This window comes from Pristiophorus japonicus, chromosome 13 (genome assembly GCF_044704955.1).
Source record: "Pristiophorus japonicus isolate sPriJap1 chromosome 13, sPriJap1.hap1, whole genome shotgun sequence".
NCBI classification, from domain to species: Eukaryota; Metazoa; Chordata; class Chondrichthyes; family Pristiophoridae; genus Pristiophorus; species Pristiophorus japonicus.
Genome location: NC_091989.1, coordinates 24618251 through 24632134, shown reverse-complemented (window position 1 = coordinate 24632134; position 13884 = coordinate 24618251). Strand labels below are relative to the sequence as shown.

Below are 13884 nucleotides of genomic sequence, written 5' to 3'. Positions count from 1 at the left end.
TGTGCACATAAGACACAAGACAGCCTATATGCACACAAACAGCAATGTGATAATGACCAGATAATTTGTTTCACTAGTTATTTGAGGGATAAATATCGTCAAGGACACCAGGGAGAACTCCCCTGCTCTTCTTCAAATAGCAGCATGGGATTTTTCTACATCCACCTGAGAGGACAGACATCTAATCTGAAACACAGCACCTCCAGCAGTTGCTCAGTATTACACTGGAATACCAACCGAAATTACGGTGCTCAAGATTTGAACCTATGGTTCATCTAACTTAGAAAGTTAGATGGTGAGACTCATTTTAGGACCCCAAATACTAGCTGGTTCAGATCAGCCAACTCTTTACAGTCTAAAGTTTGAACTTTCCGGTCTGCATGTCTCCGTTATATGTTGCCCAGCTGATGAAGAACATATGTGTGCTGCTTCTGCTGCTGAGTGTCTGTGTAACCCGAGCCTCCCTCCCTGCAGCTCCTGTATACAGTATGAAATAGCAGAGACGTGGCAGTTCTGAGAGAGACAAGTAAAAATTTTTTACACATAGCTAGAGGAGGGCTCGTTGGTCTAGGGGCATGATTCTCGCTTAGGGGAAAAATCCTGGGCTTTAAACTGCGAGAGGTCCCGGGTTCAAATCCCGGACGAGCCCCACTTTTGCTCTCACGATCGATAGAAATATTCAGCATTTTTAAATAATTTCTTACTGATCTTCCATCTATCGGAGGCTTATTGTTTATTCTGTTTGGAGACGATACCCACAGCCGTAACCCGTTTGTCAGTTCTCTCCCTTCTCCTGCTGTACGTTCCGATTCTTCATCATAGACTCATAGAAATTTACAGCAAAGAAGAAGGTCATTTGGCCCATCATGTCCGTGTCGGCCGACAAAGAGCTATCCAGCCTAATCCCACTTTCCAGCTCTTGGTCCATAGCCCTGTAGGTTACGGCACTTCAGGTGCATATCCAAGTACTTTTTAAATGTGGTAGGGTTTCTGCCTCTACCACCCTTTCAGGCAGTGAGTTCCAGACCCCCATCACCCCCTGGGTGAAAAAAATTCTCCTCAAATCCCCTCTAAACCTCCTACCAATTATTTTAAATCTATGCACCCTAGTTGTTGACCCCTCTGCTAAGGGAAACAGTCCTTCCTATCCACCCTATCACGGCCCCTCATAATTTTATACACCTCAATAAGGTCCCCCCTCAGCCTCCTCTGTTCCAAAGAAAGCCACTCCACCCTATCCAATCTTTCCTCACAGCTAAAATTCTCCAGTCCAGGCAACATCCTCGTAAATCTCCTCTGTACCCTCTCTAATGCAATCACATCCTTCTTGTAATGTGGTGATCAGAACTGCACACAGTACACTAGCTGTGTCCTAACTAATGTGTTATACAGTTGAAGCTTTTATATTCTATGCCTGGGCTAATAAAGGTAAGTATCCCCTATGCTTTCTTAACCACCTTATCTACCTGGTCTGCTACCTTCAGGGATCTGTGGACATGCACTCCAAGGTCCCTCTGTTCCTACCATTTATTATGTATTCCCTTGCCTTATTAGCCCTCCCAAAATGCATTACCTAATACTTCTCAGGATTGAATTCCATTTGCCACTGTTCTGCCCACCTGACCAGTCCATTGATATATTCCTGCAGTCTACAGCTTTCTTCTTCATTATCAACCGCACGGCCAATTTTTGTATAATCTGCAAACTTCTTAATCATACCGCCTACATTCAAGTCCAAATCATTGATATATACCACAAAAAGCAAGGGACCTGGTACTGAGCCCTGCGGAACCACACTGGAAACAGTCTTCCAGTCACTAAAACACCTATCGACCATTACCCTTTGCTTACTGCCTCTGAACCAACTTTGGATCCAACTTGCCACTTTGCCTTGGATCCCATGGGCTTTTACTTTCATGACCAGTCTGAAATGCGGGACCTTGCTGGGGAACAGGCCTGCCCTAGAGAACCTTGCCCACGCGGCCAGTCTTCATGTGTGAGCTGAGACATAGAACGTCATCATGTTGTTCAACTGTGGAGGGCATCACAAACTACGCCTGATCCTGTTTGGTTAGAATCATAGGATCATAGAATTGTTAGAAGGAGGCCATTCGGTCCATTGAGCTTGTGCCAGATCTCTGCAAGAGCACTTCAGCTAGTTCCAATCTCCCGCCCTTTCCCCGTAACCCTGCAATTTTTTTTCCTTCAGGTACTTATCCAATTATCTTTTGAAAGCCATGACTGAATCTTCCTCCACCACCCTTTCAGGCCGTGTATTCCAGATCATAATTACTCACTGCATAAAAAAATGTTTCCTCGTGTCGCTGTTGGATCTTCACCTTAAATCTGTGTCCTCTGGTTCTTGACCATTCCGCCAATGGGAACAGTTTCTCTCTATCTACTCTGCCTAGACCCATCGTGATTTTGAACACCTCTATCAAATCTCCTCTCATTTTTCTCTCCTGTAAAGAGAATAAGCTCAGCCTCTCCAGTGTATCCACGTAACTAAATTCCCTCATCCTTGGAACCATTCTTGTAAATCTTTTCTGCACCCTCTCTCTAAAGCCTTCACATCCTTCTTAAAAAAGTGCAGTGCCCAGAATTGGACACAATATTCCAGTTGTGGCCTAACCTGCGTTTTCTAAAGGTTCATCATAACTTCCTTGCTTTTGTACTCTATGCCTCTATTTATAAAGCCCAGGATCCTGTATGCTTTTTTAACTGCTTTCTCAACCTGCCCTGCCACCTTCAATGGTTTGTGCACATGAACCCCCAGGTCTCTTTGTTCATGCAACCCCCTTAAGAACTGTACCCTTTAGTTTATATTGCCTCTCCCCATTCTTCCAACCAAAATGTATCACTTTGCACTTTTCTCCATTAAACTTCATCTGCCACATGTCCGCCCATTCCACCAGCAAACAGGGCCTGTCTGAGATTTGAATCCAGGACCTCTCACAATTTCTACTTTGCCTGTTCCATCTAAGCAAGAATAATGCTCCTAGACCAATGAGCCTTTCACCATGGCTTTGAGTCCGACTCCAAAAATGTGAGCACAAAGTTGCGGGAGTGTTGCACTGACAGGTGCCATTTTTCAGAGGAGTCGTTAAACCGAGGCTCCATCTGCCCTCTCAGGTGGAACTAAAAGATCCCACGGCACTATTCGTAGAGGAGCAGGAAGTTCTCCCAAGTGTCTTGGGCCAATATTTATCTCCCAACCAACACCACTAATACAGATAATATGGTCATTTATTTCATTGCTGTTTGTGCGAGCTTGCTGCGTGCAAATTGGCCAATTGTAGCACTGTAACTCCTCTCCTAACTGAGATCTGCTAACTCACCACATATTGCAGTCCTGACAACAAGGAGAAAGTTTCAATGGCAGGACACAGATTTAAAGTAATTTGCAAAAGAACCAGAGGAGAGATGAAGAGAGCTTTCTTTACTCAGGGAGCTGTTATGATCTGGAACATAATGCCCGAAAGGGCGGTGGAAGCGGATTCAATAAATACTTCCAAAAGGGAATTGGTATACACTTGAAAAGCAAAACAGGCTATGGGGAAAGAGCAGGGAAGTGGGACTAATTGAATAGCTTTTCAAAGGGCCAGCACGGGAACGTAGGGTTGAATGACCTCCTTCTGTGCTATGATTCTAACATGGAAACCCTATGGTTCAGCAGCACACCAAGAGTTATTTTACCCATTAGACCATCAGGGAAGCTATCATTAACCCTTTCTGTCACTTTCAGATGCTGACATGACTGCTGTGAATTTACAGCTTTTTCTGTTTCCTTTCGCCCCCTCCCGCAAAAGCTTCCCTCAGAAGCCCTGACACTTCCTGGGATATAGTTATTGGGCTTTCTCCAGGGTTTTTTTATTTACACGGAACAAAACAGTCAGCCTCCATAAGCCGTCAGTCTTCCGAAGAACAGATACTTGACTTTGTGCAGAAAGTATCTAAGATAGTAGTCTGTAGGTGAACACTGAACCTTTTTTACAGTTGGAATATACAACTAAAAATAATACCAGTTGCCACCATCTACTCCTGATCTCTCTGACTAATGGAAAACACAACCCAACAGACTATTACTTAAGGCTAAGACTACTAAAATCTATTTATTAAGAGCTATCGGGAACGGTAGCATAGTGGTTACATTACTAGGCTAATAATTCAAAGGACTTAATGATCCAGAGATGTGAATTCAAATCTCACTATGGCAGCTGGAATTTAAGGTCAGTTAATTAAATAAATTGGGAATAAAAAGTTAGTAATGGGTAATGGTGACTGTGAAACTACTGGATTATCATAAAAACCCCTCTGGTTCACTAATGGCTGTCTTTACCTGGTCTGGCCTATATGTGACTCCAAACCCCCAAACCCCACATACTGGCTGAACAAGCCACTCAGTTAGTTGTTTAAAAAAAAGCTACAGATAATAAGAAAACTGGACAGACCACTTGGCACCAGCCACTGACCCTGCAAAGTCCTCCACACCAACATCTAGGTACTTGTGCCAAAAGTGGGAAAGCTGTCCCACAGACTACACAAGCAACAGCTGACACAGTCATACTCACAGAATCACAACTTTTAACCAATGTACCAAACTCCTCCATGGGCAGGACAGATCTACCAAGGATGGCAGCACAGTGGTATACAGCCGGGATGGAGTGGCCCTGGGAGTCCTCAACATTGACTCCGGACGCCGCATGGCCAAGGAAACCTCCTGCTGATTATCACCTACTGCCCTCCCTCAGCTGATCAATCAGTACTCCTCCAATTTGGAAGAAGCACTGTGAGTAGCAAGGGCACAGAATATATTCTGGGTGGGGGACTTCAATATCCATCACCAAGAGTGGCTCGGTAACACCACTACTGACCGAGCTGGCCGAGTCCTGAAAGACATAGCTGTCAGACTGGGCCTACGGCAGGTGGTGAGAGAACCAACACAAGGGAAAAACCTACTTGACCTCATTCTCACCAATCTATTTGTCGCAGATGCATCTGTCCACGACAGCATTTGTAGCAGTGATCACCGCACAGTCATTGTGGAGAGGAAGTCCCATCTTCACACTGAGGACAGCCTCCATTGTGTTGTGTGTGTTACTACCACCGAGCTAAATGGGATAGATTCAGAACAGATCTAGCAGCTCAAAACTGGGCATCCGTGAGGCGCTGTGGGCCATCATCAGTGGCAGAATTGTAGTCCACCACAATCTGTAACCTCATGGCCCGGCATAGCCCTCACTCCACCATTACGATCAAGCCAGGGGGCCAACCCTGGTTCAATAAGGAGTATAGAAGAGCATGCCAGGAGCAGCACCAGGCATACCTAAAAATTAGGTGCCAACCTGGGGAAGCTGCAACACAAGACTACATGCATGCTAAAAAGTGGAACCAGCATGTAACAGGCAGGGCTAAGCGATCCCACAATCAACAGATCAGATCAAAGCTCTGCAGTCCTGCCACATCCAGTCGTGAATGGTGGTGGACCATTAAACAACTAAAGAGAGGAGGAGGCTCCATGAATATCCCCATCCTCAATGATGGTGGAGCCCAGCACGTGAGTGCAAAAGACAAGGTTGGTGCATTTGCAAACATCTTCAGCCAGAAGTGCTGAGTGGATGATAGAAACATAGAAACATAGAAAATAGGTGCAGGAGTAGGCCATTCGGCCCTTCGAGCCTGCACCGCCATTCAACAAGATCATGACTAATCACCCACCCCAGCACCCCCCCCCAACATGGAAGTCCTTCTCCCCCCGCAGAATTGGCTTACCACCCCTCAATGGAAGCGGAGTGCAATTTCCCACACTCCACTTGATCCATATTGGCCTCCTCCTGCGAACCCCACAGGAACAGGCCATTCGGCCCAACCAGTCCATGCTGGTGTTTATGTTCCACTCAAGCGTCCTCCCATCTTTCCTCATCTAATCCTATCAGCATAATCCTCTATTCCCTTCGCCCTCATATGGTTATCTAACAACCCCTCAAATACATATTCACTTCAACCACTCCCTGTGATAGCGAGTTCCAGATTCTCACCACTCAATGGGCAAAGAAGTTTCTTCTGAATTCTCTATTTGATTTATTTGGTGACTATCTTATATTCATGGCCTCTAGTTATGCTCTTCCCCACAAGTGGAAACATTTTCTTTGAATCCACTCTATCAAAACCTTTCATAATTTTAAAGAGCTCTATTAGGTCACCCCTCAGCCTGTTTTTTTCAAGAGAAAAGAGACCCAGCCTGTTCATCCTTTCCTGATAGGTGTTCCCTCCTATTTTTGGTACCAGCCTTGTAAATCTTCTCTGCTCCCTTTCTAGTGCCTTGATATCCTTTTTATAATATGGTGACCAGCATTGCACACAGTACTCCAAATGTGGTCTAACCAAGGTTCGATACAAGTTTAGCATAACTTCACTACTTTTCAATTCTATCTAGAAATAAACCCTAGTTCTTGGTTTGCTTTTTTATGGCCTTCTTAACCTGTGTCGATACTTCAGGTGATTTGTGTATTTGTACTCCTGGATCCTTTTGCTCTACCCCATTTAGATTCTTATTTTCCAAATAATCTGTGAACTCCCTATTTTCTTACCAAAATGTAATACCTTACATTTATCTGTGTTGAATTTCATTTGCCAATTATATGTCCATTCTGCAAGTTTATTAATGTCTTCTTGTCATTTGTTGCAGTCCTCAGTATTGGTTATTCCCCCTAATTTGGTGTCATCTGCAAATTTAGAAATTGTATTTTTGGTTCCAAAGTCTAAATCGTTAATATAAATTGTGAACAACAGTGGTCCCAGCACTGATCCTTGTGGAGCACCACTACCCAGCTTCTGCCACTTTAAATAGCTACCCTTTACCCCTACTCTCTGCTTTCTGTCTTGAAGTCAGCTAGCTATCCATTCTGCTACTTGTGCCCTGACTCCGCATTCTCTGACCTTGTTCATCAGTCTATTATGGAATACCATATCGAAGGCCTTTTGAAAATCTAAATAAATCACATCTACTGCATTACCCTTGTCAACTTTCTCTGTTACCTCTTCAAAACATTCAATGAGATTAGTCAAGCAAGACTTTCCCTTTTGAAATCCATGCTGATTATTTATTATTATACTTTTGGTTTCTAGATGTTCTTCTATTTTCTCCTTTAGTAGGGATTCCATTATTTTTCCTACCACCAATGTTAAGCTGACTTGACATGTTCTATCTCCCTTCTTAAATATAGGCATTACATTAACCATCCGCCAGTCCCCTGGCAGTACACCTCTTTCTAAGAGCTGTCCTCAGCCTTGTGTGAGGCTGCAGATCTGGCCGCAGGACATTGCACAGCTCTCTCAGGATGTCCTTTCTAAATCGCAGCCTTCGCAAACATTGCTCATCACTGAACTCCAGGAATGAAAACTGTCGTCGGTACACCCTTTGACGATAGGGCCTCCTTCCCCCAGGTCTTTTCTGGGCCCCTCCAATAGCACCTGGCTGATCGTCTTCTCCCTGTTCCTGCTGATGTTCCTCAGCCTCTGCAGGCTGCTGCTGGCAAGGCTCCTGGGCCCAGTATATGATGGTGCGGGGGGTCAGCGTACCTGACCCTCCTCCTCACACCATCTCCCTGCTGGCCACCCTCTATACGTGGAGGTCTGCAGCCTTCTGCAGGCCCTTCTCCCTGTTGAGCAGCCATGGCTACTGCCTCCCTTGCCCGCTGTCTCTGTGCCCGTTGCTGACAGCGCTGCCTTCTCCTACATGCTGCCCTGCCTCTCGTAATGTGCACAAGGAGATGCCCTGTTAACACAGCCCATTCTATCTGCAGGCCTCGACCCTCACTAGGTGGCCTCTGTGAAGTAGAGAATGAGGACTACAGGCCACGACTAATCAGTGAGAATGAAAAAGTGTTTTACACTCTCAAAACGTTGTCAAAAGTCCACTGCAGGTTTAGAAACCCCCTACAGACAAATCTGAGAAAGTTTGTACAAAAAAAACCCAATCACACCAAACCTCTGTTCTCCTCCTCTGGCACTCTCGAGCAGCCCGGCAAAGTGCAGCGACCCACAAAGCTGCTGTGGGCACCGTCAGAAAAAAAGCAGGCTTTTTTATAGTGAAAATAGATGGTGTGGCAGAGTGGCAGCGGTGCACACTTTAATTACGTCATTATAGCTGCAAGCCTCATGCTGCAGCGGAAGTCTGTGGATTGGGGCGAAAGCGGATGCTGCCCCAAAAACTCTCGCACTGAATATAGGTCGTGACGGCCACTTGATTCCGCCGCATGGCCGCCGCAAAACAACGGTAACGGCCCTTATCCGGACTCTGAATTTCAGCCATATTCAGTCCTGCTATACACACAGTTAATGCTGGGACACTCAGTCCTGTTATACACAGTCAGTGCTGGGAGAGTCAGTCCTGTTATACACACAGTCAGTGCTGGGAGAGTCAGTCCTGTTATACACACAGTCAGTGCTGGGAGAGTCAGTCCTGTTACATACACAGTCAGTGCTGGGAGAGTCAGTTCTGTTACACACACAGTCAGTGCTGGGACACTCAGTCCTGTTATACACACAGTCAGTGCTGGGAGAGTCAGTTCTGTTACACACACAGTCAGTGCTGGGAGAGTCAGTCCTGTTATACACACAGTCAGTGCTGGGAGAGTCAGTCCTGTTATACACAGTTAGTGCTGGGACACTCAGTCCTGTTACATACACAGTCAGTGCTGGGAGAGTCAGTCCTGTTATACACACAGTCAGTGCTGGGAGAGTCAGTCCTGTTATACACACAGTCAGTGCTGGGAGAGTCAGTCCTGTTATACACACAGTCAGTGCTGGGAGAGTCAGTCCTGTTATACACACAGTCAGTGCTGGGAGAGTCAGTCCTGTTATACACAGTTAGTGCTGGGACACTCAGTCCTGTTACATACACAGTCAGTGCTGGGAGAGTCAGTCCTGTTATACACACAGTCAGTGCTGGGAGAGTCAGTCCTGTTATACACACAGTCAGTGCTGGGACACTCAGTCCTGTTACATACACAGTCAGTGCTGGGAGAGTCAGTCCTGTTACATACACAGTCAGTGCTGGGAGAGTCAGTTCTGTTACACACACAGTCAGTGCTGGGACACTCAGTCCTGTTATACACACAGTCAGTGCTGGGAGAGTCAGTTCTGTTACACACAGTCAGTGCTGGGACACTCAGTCCTATTATACACACATACAGTGCTGGGAGAGTCAGTCCTGTTATACACACAGTCAGTGCTGGGAGAGTCAGTTCTGTTACACACAGTCAGTGCTGGGACACTCAGTCCTATTATACACACATACAGTGCTGGGAGAGTCAGTCCTATTATACACACATACAGTGCTGGGAGAGTCAGTCCTGTTATACACACAGTCAGTGCTGGGACACTCAGTCCTGTTATACACAGTCAGTGCTGGGACAGTCAGTGCTGTTATATACACAGTCAGTGCTGGGACACTCAGTCCTATTATACACACAAGCCAGTGCTGGAACAGTCAGTGCTGTTATACACACTGTAAGCATCGGCTCCCCAAGGATTTGTTGGACATTATCTGGACCTTGCGTTTTAATCCCCAAGGATTTGTTGGACATTATCTGGACCTCGCGTTTTAATTTTCTCACTGCAGAAAAAACTGGAAGTCTGCTTGTGGGAGGGGCCCAGGTACTTCTCCATGTTGGACTTGGAATGATGGGCAGGTGTAATCTGGGAAGACAATGGCCAAGATAGAAAGCCATTAAACCCAGACTGGTCGGAAGTGAAAACCCATCACTGGACTCAAAATAGGAAGCCTCGAAAACAAGGAAAAATTTTTATTGGGCCAGAATAAGACACATCCCCAGGAAGCTTCGGAACAAGCTTTATTCGGCCTGAAAAGCCAAATGAACTGGGGGGTATAAAAGAGGCCGTGTGGCCACATCTCTCTCTCTCTTGCTCTCGCTGCCTTGCCTCTACAAGAACCGTACCCTCTGTGTGGGATGGAGAGAAGAAACCAGAAGAGGCACGTTTTCATCAGGAGAAACAGCGAGTAAGCAAACAAATCGGTGAGCATCATCTCTGCACACGCATCTTTTAAGATCACAGCCACGGTGTGAGGGGTGTTCTCCCAACCAAATCTTAGGGGTTTTTCAGGGGAGGTTTTAGACGCGAGTAAGGGCTTGCTTAGATGGGCAAGGCTGTGTGCTGTACTGCATGTGTTTGTTTTACACACCAGGGTGTGTGTGGTTTTACTGGGTGCAGGTGTGTGCATTAACTTTAATAAAAGCATTGCTGGTTGAGACCAAGGTATTCATCCCTGGCTTATTCATCACTCCCAGCTCTAGAACTATTGTAAAGTGGTTGTGCGTCGAAAACACCTAAGGGAAACCACTTACAACACAGTCAGTGCTGGGACAGTCAGTGCTGTTATACACACAGTCAGTGTTGGGACAGTCAGTCCTGTTATACATACAGTTAGTGCTGGGACACTCAGTCCTGTTATACACACAGTCAGTGCTGTTATACACACAGTCGGTGCTGGTACAGTCAGTCCTGTTATACACAGTCAGTGCTGGGACACTCAGTCCTGTTATACACACAGTCAGGACTGGGACTGTCAGTGCTGTTATACACACAGTCAGTGCTGGGACACTCAGTCCTGTTATACATGCAGTCAGTGCTGAGACAGTCAGTCGTAAGTCTTAAAGAATGAACAAAATTGAATTTACGGAACAACCTACCACGTCTCTCAGGATGTTGCAAAGTGCTTCCCATCCAATGGATTACTTTTGAAGTGAAAACACTGTTGTTGGTGGTATTAGTTGAGGGACAATGTTGGTCAGGACACCGGGGCTTTTCATATCACCTGAACTATTGAATGAGGAAATAGAGGCATCAGTTTGTTATCTGCACGACTGCAGCTCGGCCTCCTACACTGTTGCAATGAAGCTCAACACAAGCTCGAGAAACAACACCTCATCTTTCTATTAGGCACTTTACAGCCTTCTGGTCTCAACACTGCTCCCATTTGTTGGGACAGTAGGGGCTGGTAATGAATCTGCTGTTGCCATTTAGTTTATTTTCTTTTGCCATCGTCACCCCCTTTAGCCTTGCACCATCACTCCTTTAATCATTTCATCTCTCCTGTCTTCCAGCCTATCACAGATCTTCCCCTTTGTTCTTTCCTCCCCTCCCCCTTTTCTCTGCCTCTGTACTCGCTTACAAACTGTTAAATCTCAAATTTCTCCCAGCTCTGACAAAAGGTCATTGAGCTAAAACATTAACTGTTTCTCTCTCCACAGATGCTGCCTGACCTGCTGAGTATTTCCAGCATTTTCTGTTTTTAATTTCAGATTACCTGCATCTGCAGTATTTTATTTTTGTTTGGAAAAGCAAGTACTAATTGGAAAACTCTTTCAAAGAGGCAGCACGGCCACAATGGGCCGAATGGCCTCCTTCAGTGTTGTATTCTTTATCCATTATTGTTCTGTTTCATCATGAATTGCACATATGTATGGAGGGTTGGTAACTTTGTTTGCGAACTTCTACATTAAAAGAGTGACCAAAAGTGCCAATCCCAACACCCAAGAAGTTAAAAGTTTGAGTCTAAAACTGGTCTGGAAGTTCTCCAAATACTTGTGTTCAGTCAGAATGAAAGGCTCTATCTTTCTCTCCGTTTGAGCAATACGAGAAGTTAATGCAAGACATTTGCACGAGAAGTCAGTCATTGAATTTGTCTTGTATCATAAATCAACACTTTAGGAAAGGTTTAGGCCTCAGCACACTACTGGGAAAACCTTTAGCAAACCATTCTGGAAGATGTCCCGATTTAAAGTCATTGGTACCAGATGTTGAACTTTAGGCCCGCTCAGGTGGATGCAAAAGATCCCATGGCACTATTCAAAGAAGAGCTCTCCTGGCCAACATTTAACCCTCAACTAAAACCTAAAACAGATGATCAGAGTGGTGTTTGTGGGACCTTGCTGTGCACAAATTGGCTGCCACATTTTCCACAGTACACCAGTGACTACACTTCAAAAGAGACAAAAAGAAGTGCTTTGGGACATCGAGGTCATGAAAAGCACTGTATAAATGCAAGTTGTTTCTTTCTTTTTAAATCAGTAGATTGAACAGATAGGGTCAACAAGTACTTGCATTTATATATTGCCTTTATCATAGTAAAATGTCCCAAGACACTTCACAGGAATGATCAAACACAATTTCACACCGAGCCACATAAAGATATTAATTAGGACAGATGAACAAAAACTTGCTCAAAGAGGCAGGTTTTAAGGAGCATCTTAAAAAGGTGGCGAGGTAGAGGCGGAGGGGTTTAAGGAGGGAATTCCTGAGCTTAGGGCCTGGACTTCTGAAGGCACAGCTGCCAATGGTGGGAAATAGAAAGGGAGGTGGGAAGCCTTGGAGGGATTTGAAAACGGAAGAGAATTTTTAAATTGAGCCAGTGTCGGGCCGGGAGCCGATTTAGGTCAGCGAGCACAGGAGTGAAGGGTGAACAGGACTTGGTGTGAGCAAGGGAAATTAGGAGAGTTCTACTTGGAGTCTTTCCTTCGTTAAACTATTTTTAAAAAATCAGGGAACTATCCTTGTGACATCTCTAACTAATTTAATGATACAATGGAACACAGTCCATGTGGTTGAATTGTTCCACTTCATTGAGAATGGTGATTCAAGAACCTCAACTACCCAGTGCAAATTTAAAAAGTGCAAAAAACATCTTAAAACTCTGTACAGCAACTCAAATGTTATTGCAACAGCCCAGTTTCTAATCCAGAAATCCATGTGATTGAATTGTTTAACTTAGTTGGCGAGTAATGGTCACAAGCCCTTGTGGGATATTTGAGGACGTGTGTTTGCATCCATATCCGAAGGTGAGACCAAGTGGTGAAGAACTTTGGAAGGTGGTCTCCAAAGCCACGAAAATGTTGGGACTGGAAATTGGGAAACCAAGATCAGTGCTTAATCAAACAGAAGCTAAAAATGGCAAAGAATATCACAACTGGAGTTTAATAGCTTGCATCTTAGCACAGAAAGTAATAATGCAGATGAATAGCACACAAAACAAGTTAGTTGAGCTAGGATGAAGTGAGGAACACAGCTAAATATTGGTTACAGGTAGTCCCTGAAGTGATCGCGAGTATGAGAGGAAGGAGAGAACTGGCTAAAGGACCAGGCTTTGTGTTTTATGCTCATCACATGGAGTTGGTACTCCAACTTATCAGTTACATTGAACGCAGAGCGCAAACTAAACTGCGGTAAATTCATACTGCAGCCTCGGGATATTGGAGTACAAATTACTCAGCAGAACCTAGCTAATGCTTAGATAGCAGTACAAAGTTACTGTTGTGCCTATGACGGTTTAGATTCCATTGATATGAAGCATCCAGCCACTAACTTAATCTTCAATATTGTAACCAGGATGATGTTAATTGTATTATGCATGTTATGATAGTGTTGGTTGATGTGTCCCTGGATCCAACTTCATCTTTGAATACTCTGGCAAGGAGTTAGATACAACTTCACTGTGTGCTCTGTTTTCCTGTTGTGATTGTATACAGTCAGTTTGGTTAACTATTAGGATTGGAGTCTACAGGATAATCTAAAGAGCTCAGTTAGATATCTTGAAAACCGGAATTATGAAATAGGTCCAATTTTAGAAGTGATCCCTCTGATATAGTAACTTGTGTGGGATTTAGCATTCATCTGACATTTTCATTAAATCTGAAGATGTCATTAATGGTAATTAATCCCTTGTGGGCTTTATTAAATATCTTCCACCTACATGCACCATTATAAATTCCAACATTTATAATTGAAACTGACCATGTAAACCTGCCACTCTAATTACACCTCCTCATCCTGCATTACCACCACTGGTAGGAGGTATAATAT

General features: G+C 44.7%; 1 non-coding gene across 1 annotated transcript; it reads left to right on the top strand.

Annotated features, from left to right (window-relative positions):
- The first annotated feature begins 556 nt into the window (after positions 1-556).
- trnap-agg (transfer RNA proline (anticodon AGG)) lies at positions 557-649 on the top strand. Its single transcript has 2 exons — positions 557-592; positions 614-649. It is a non-coding gene; the product is annotated as a tRNA-Pro (tRNA).
- Positions 650-13884: the final 13235 nt, after the last annotated feature.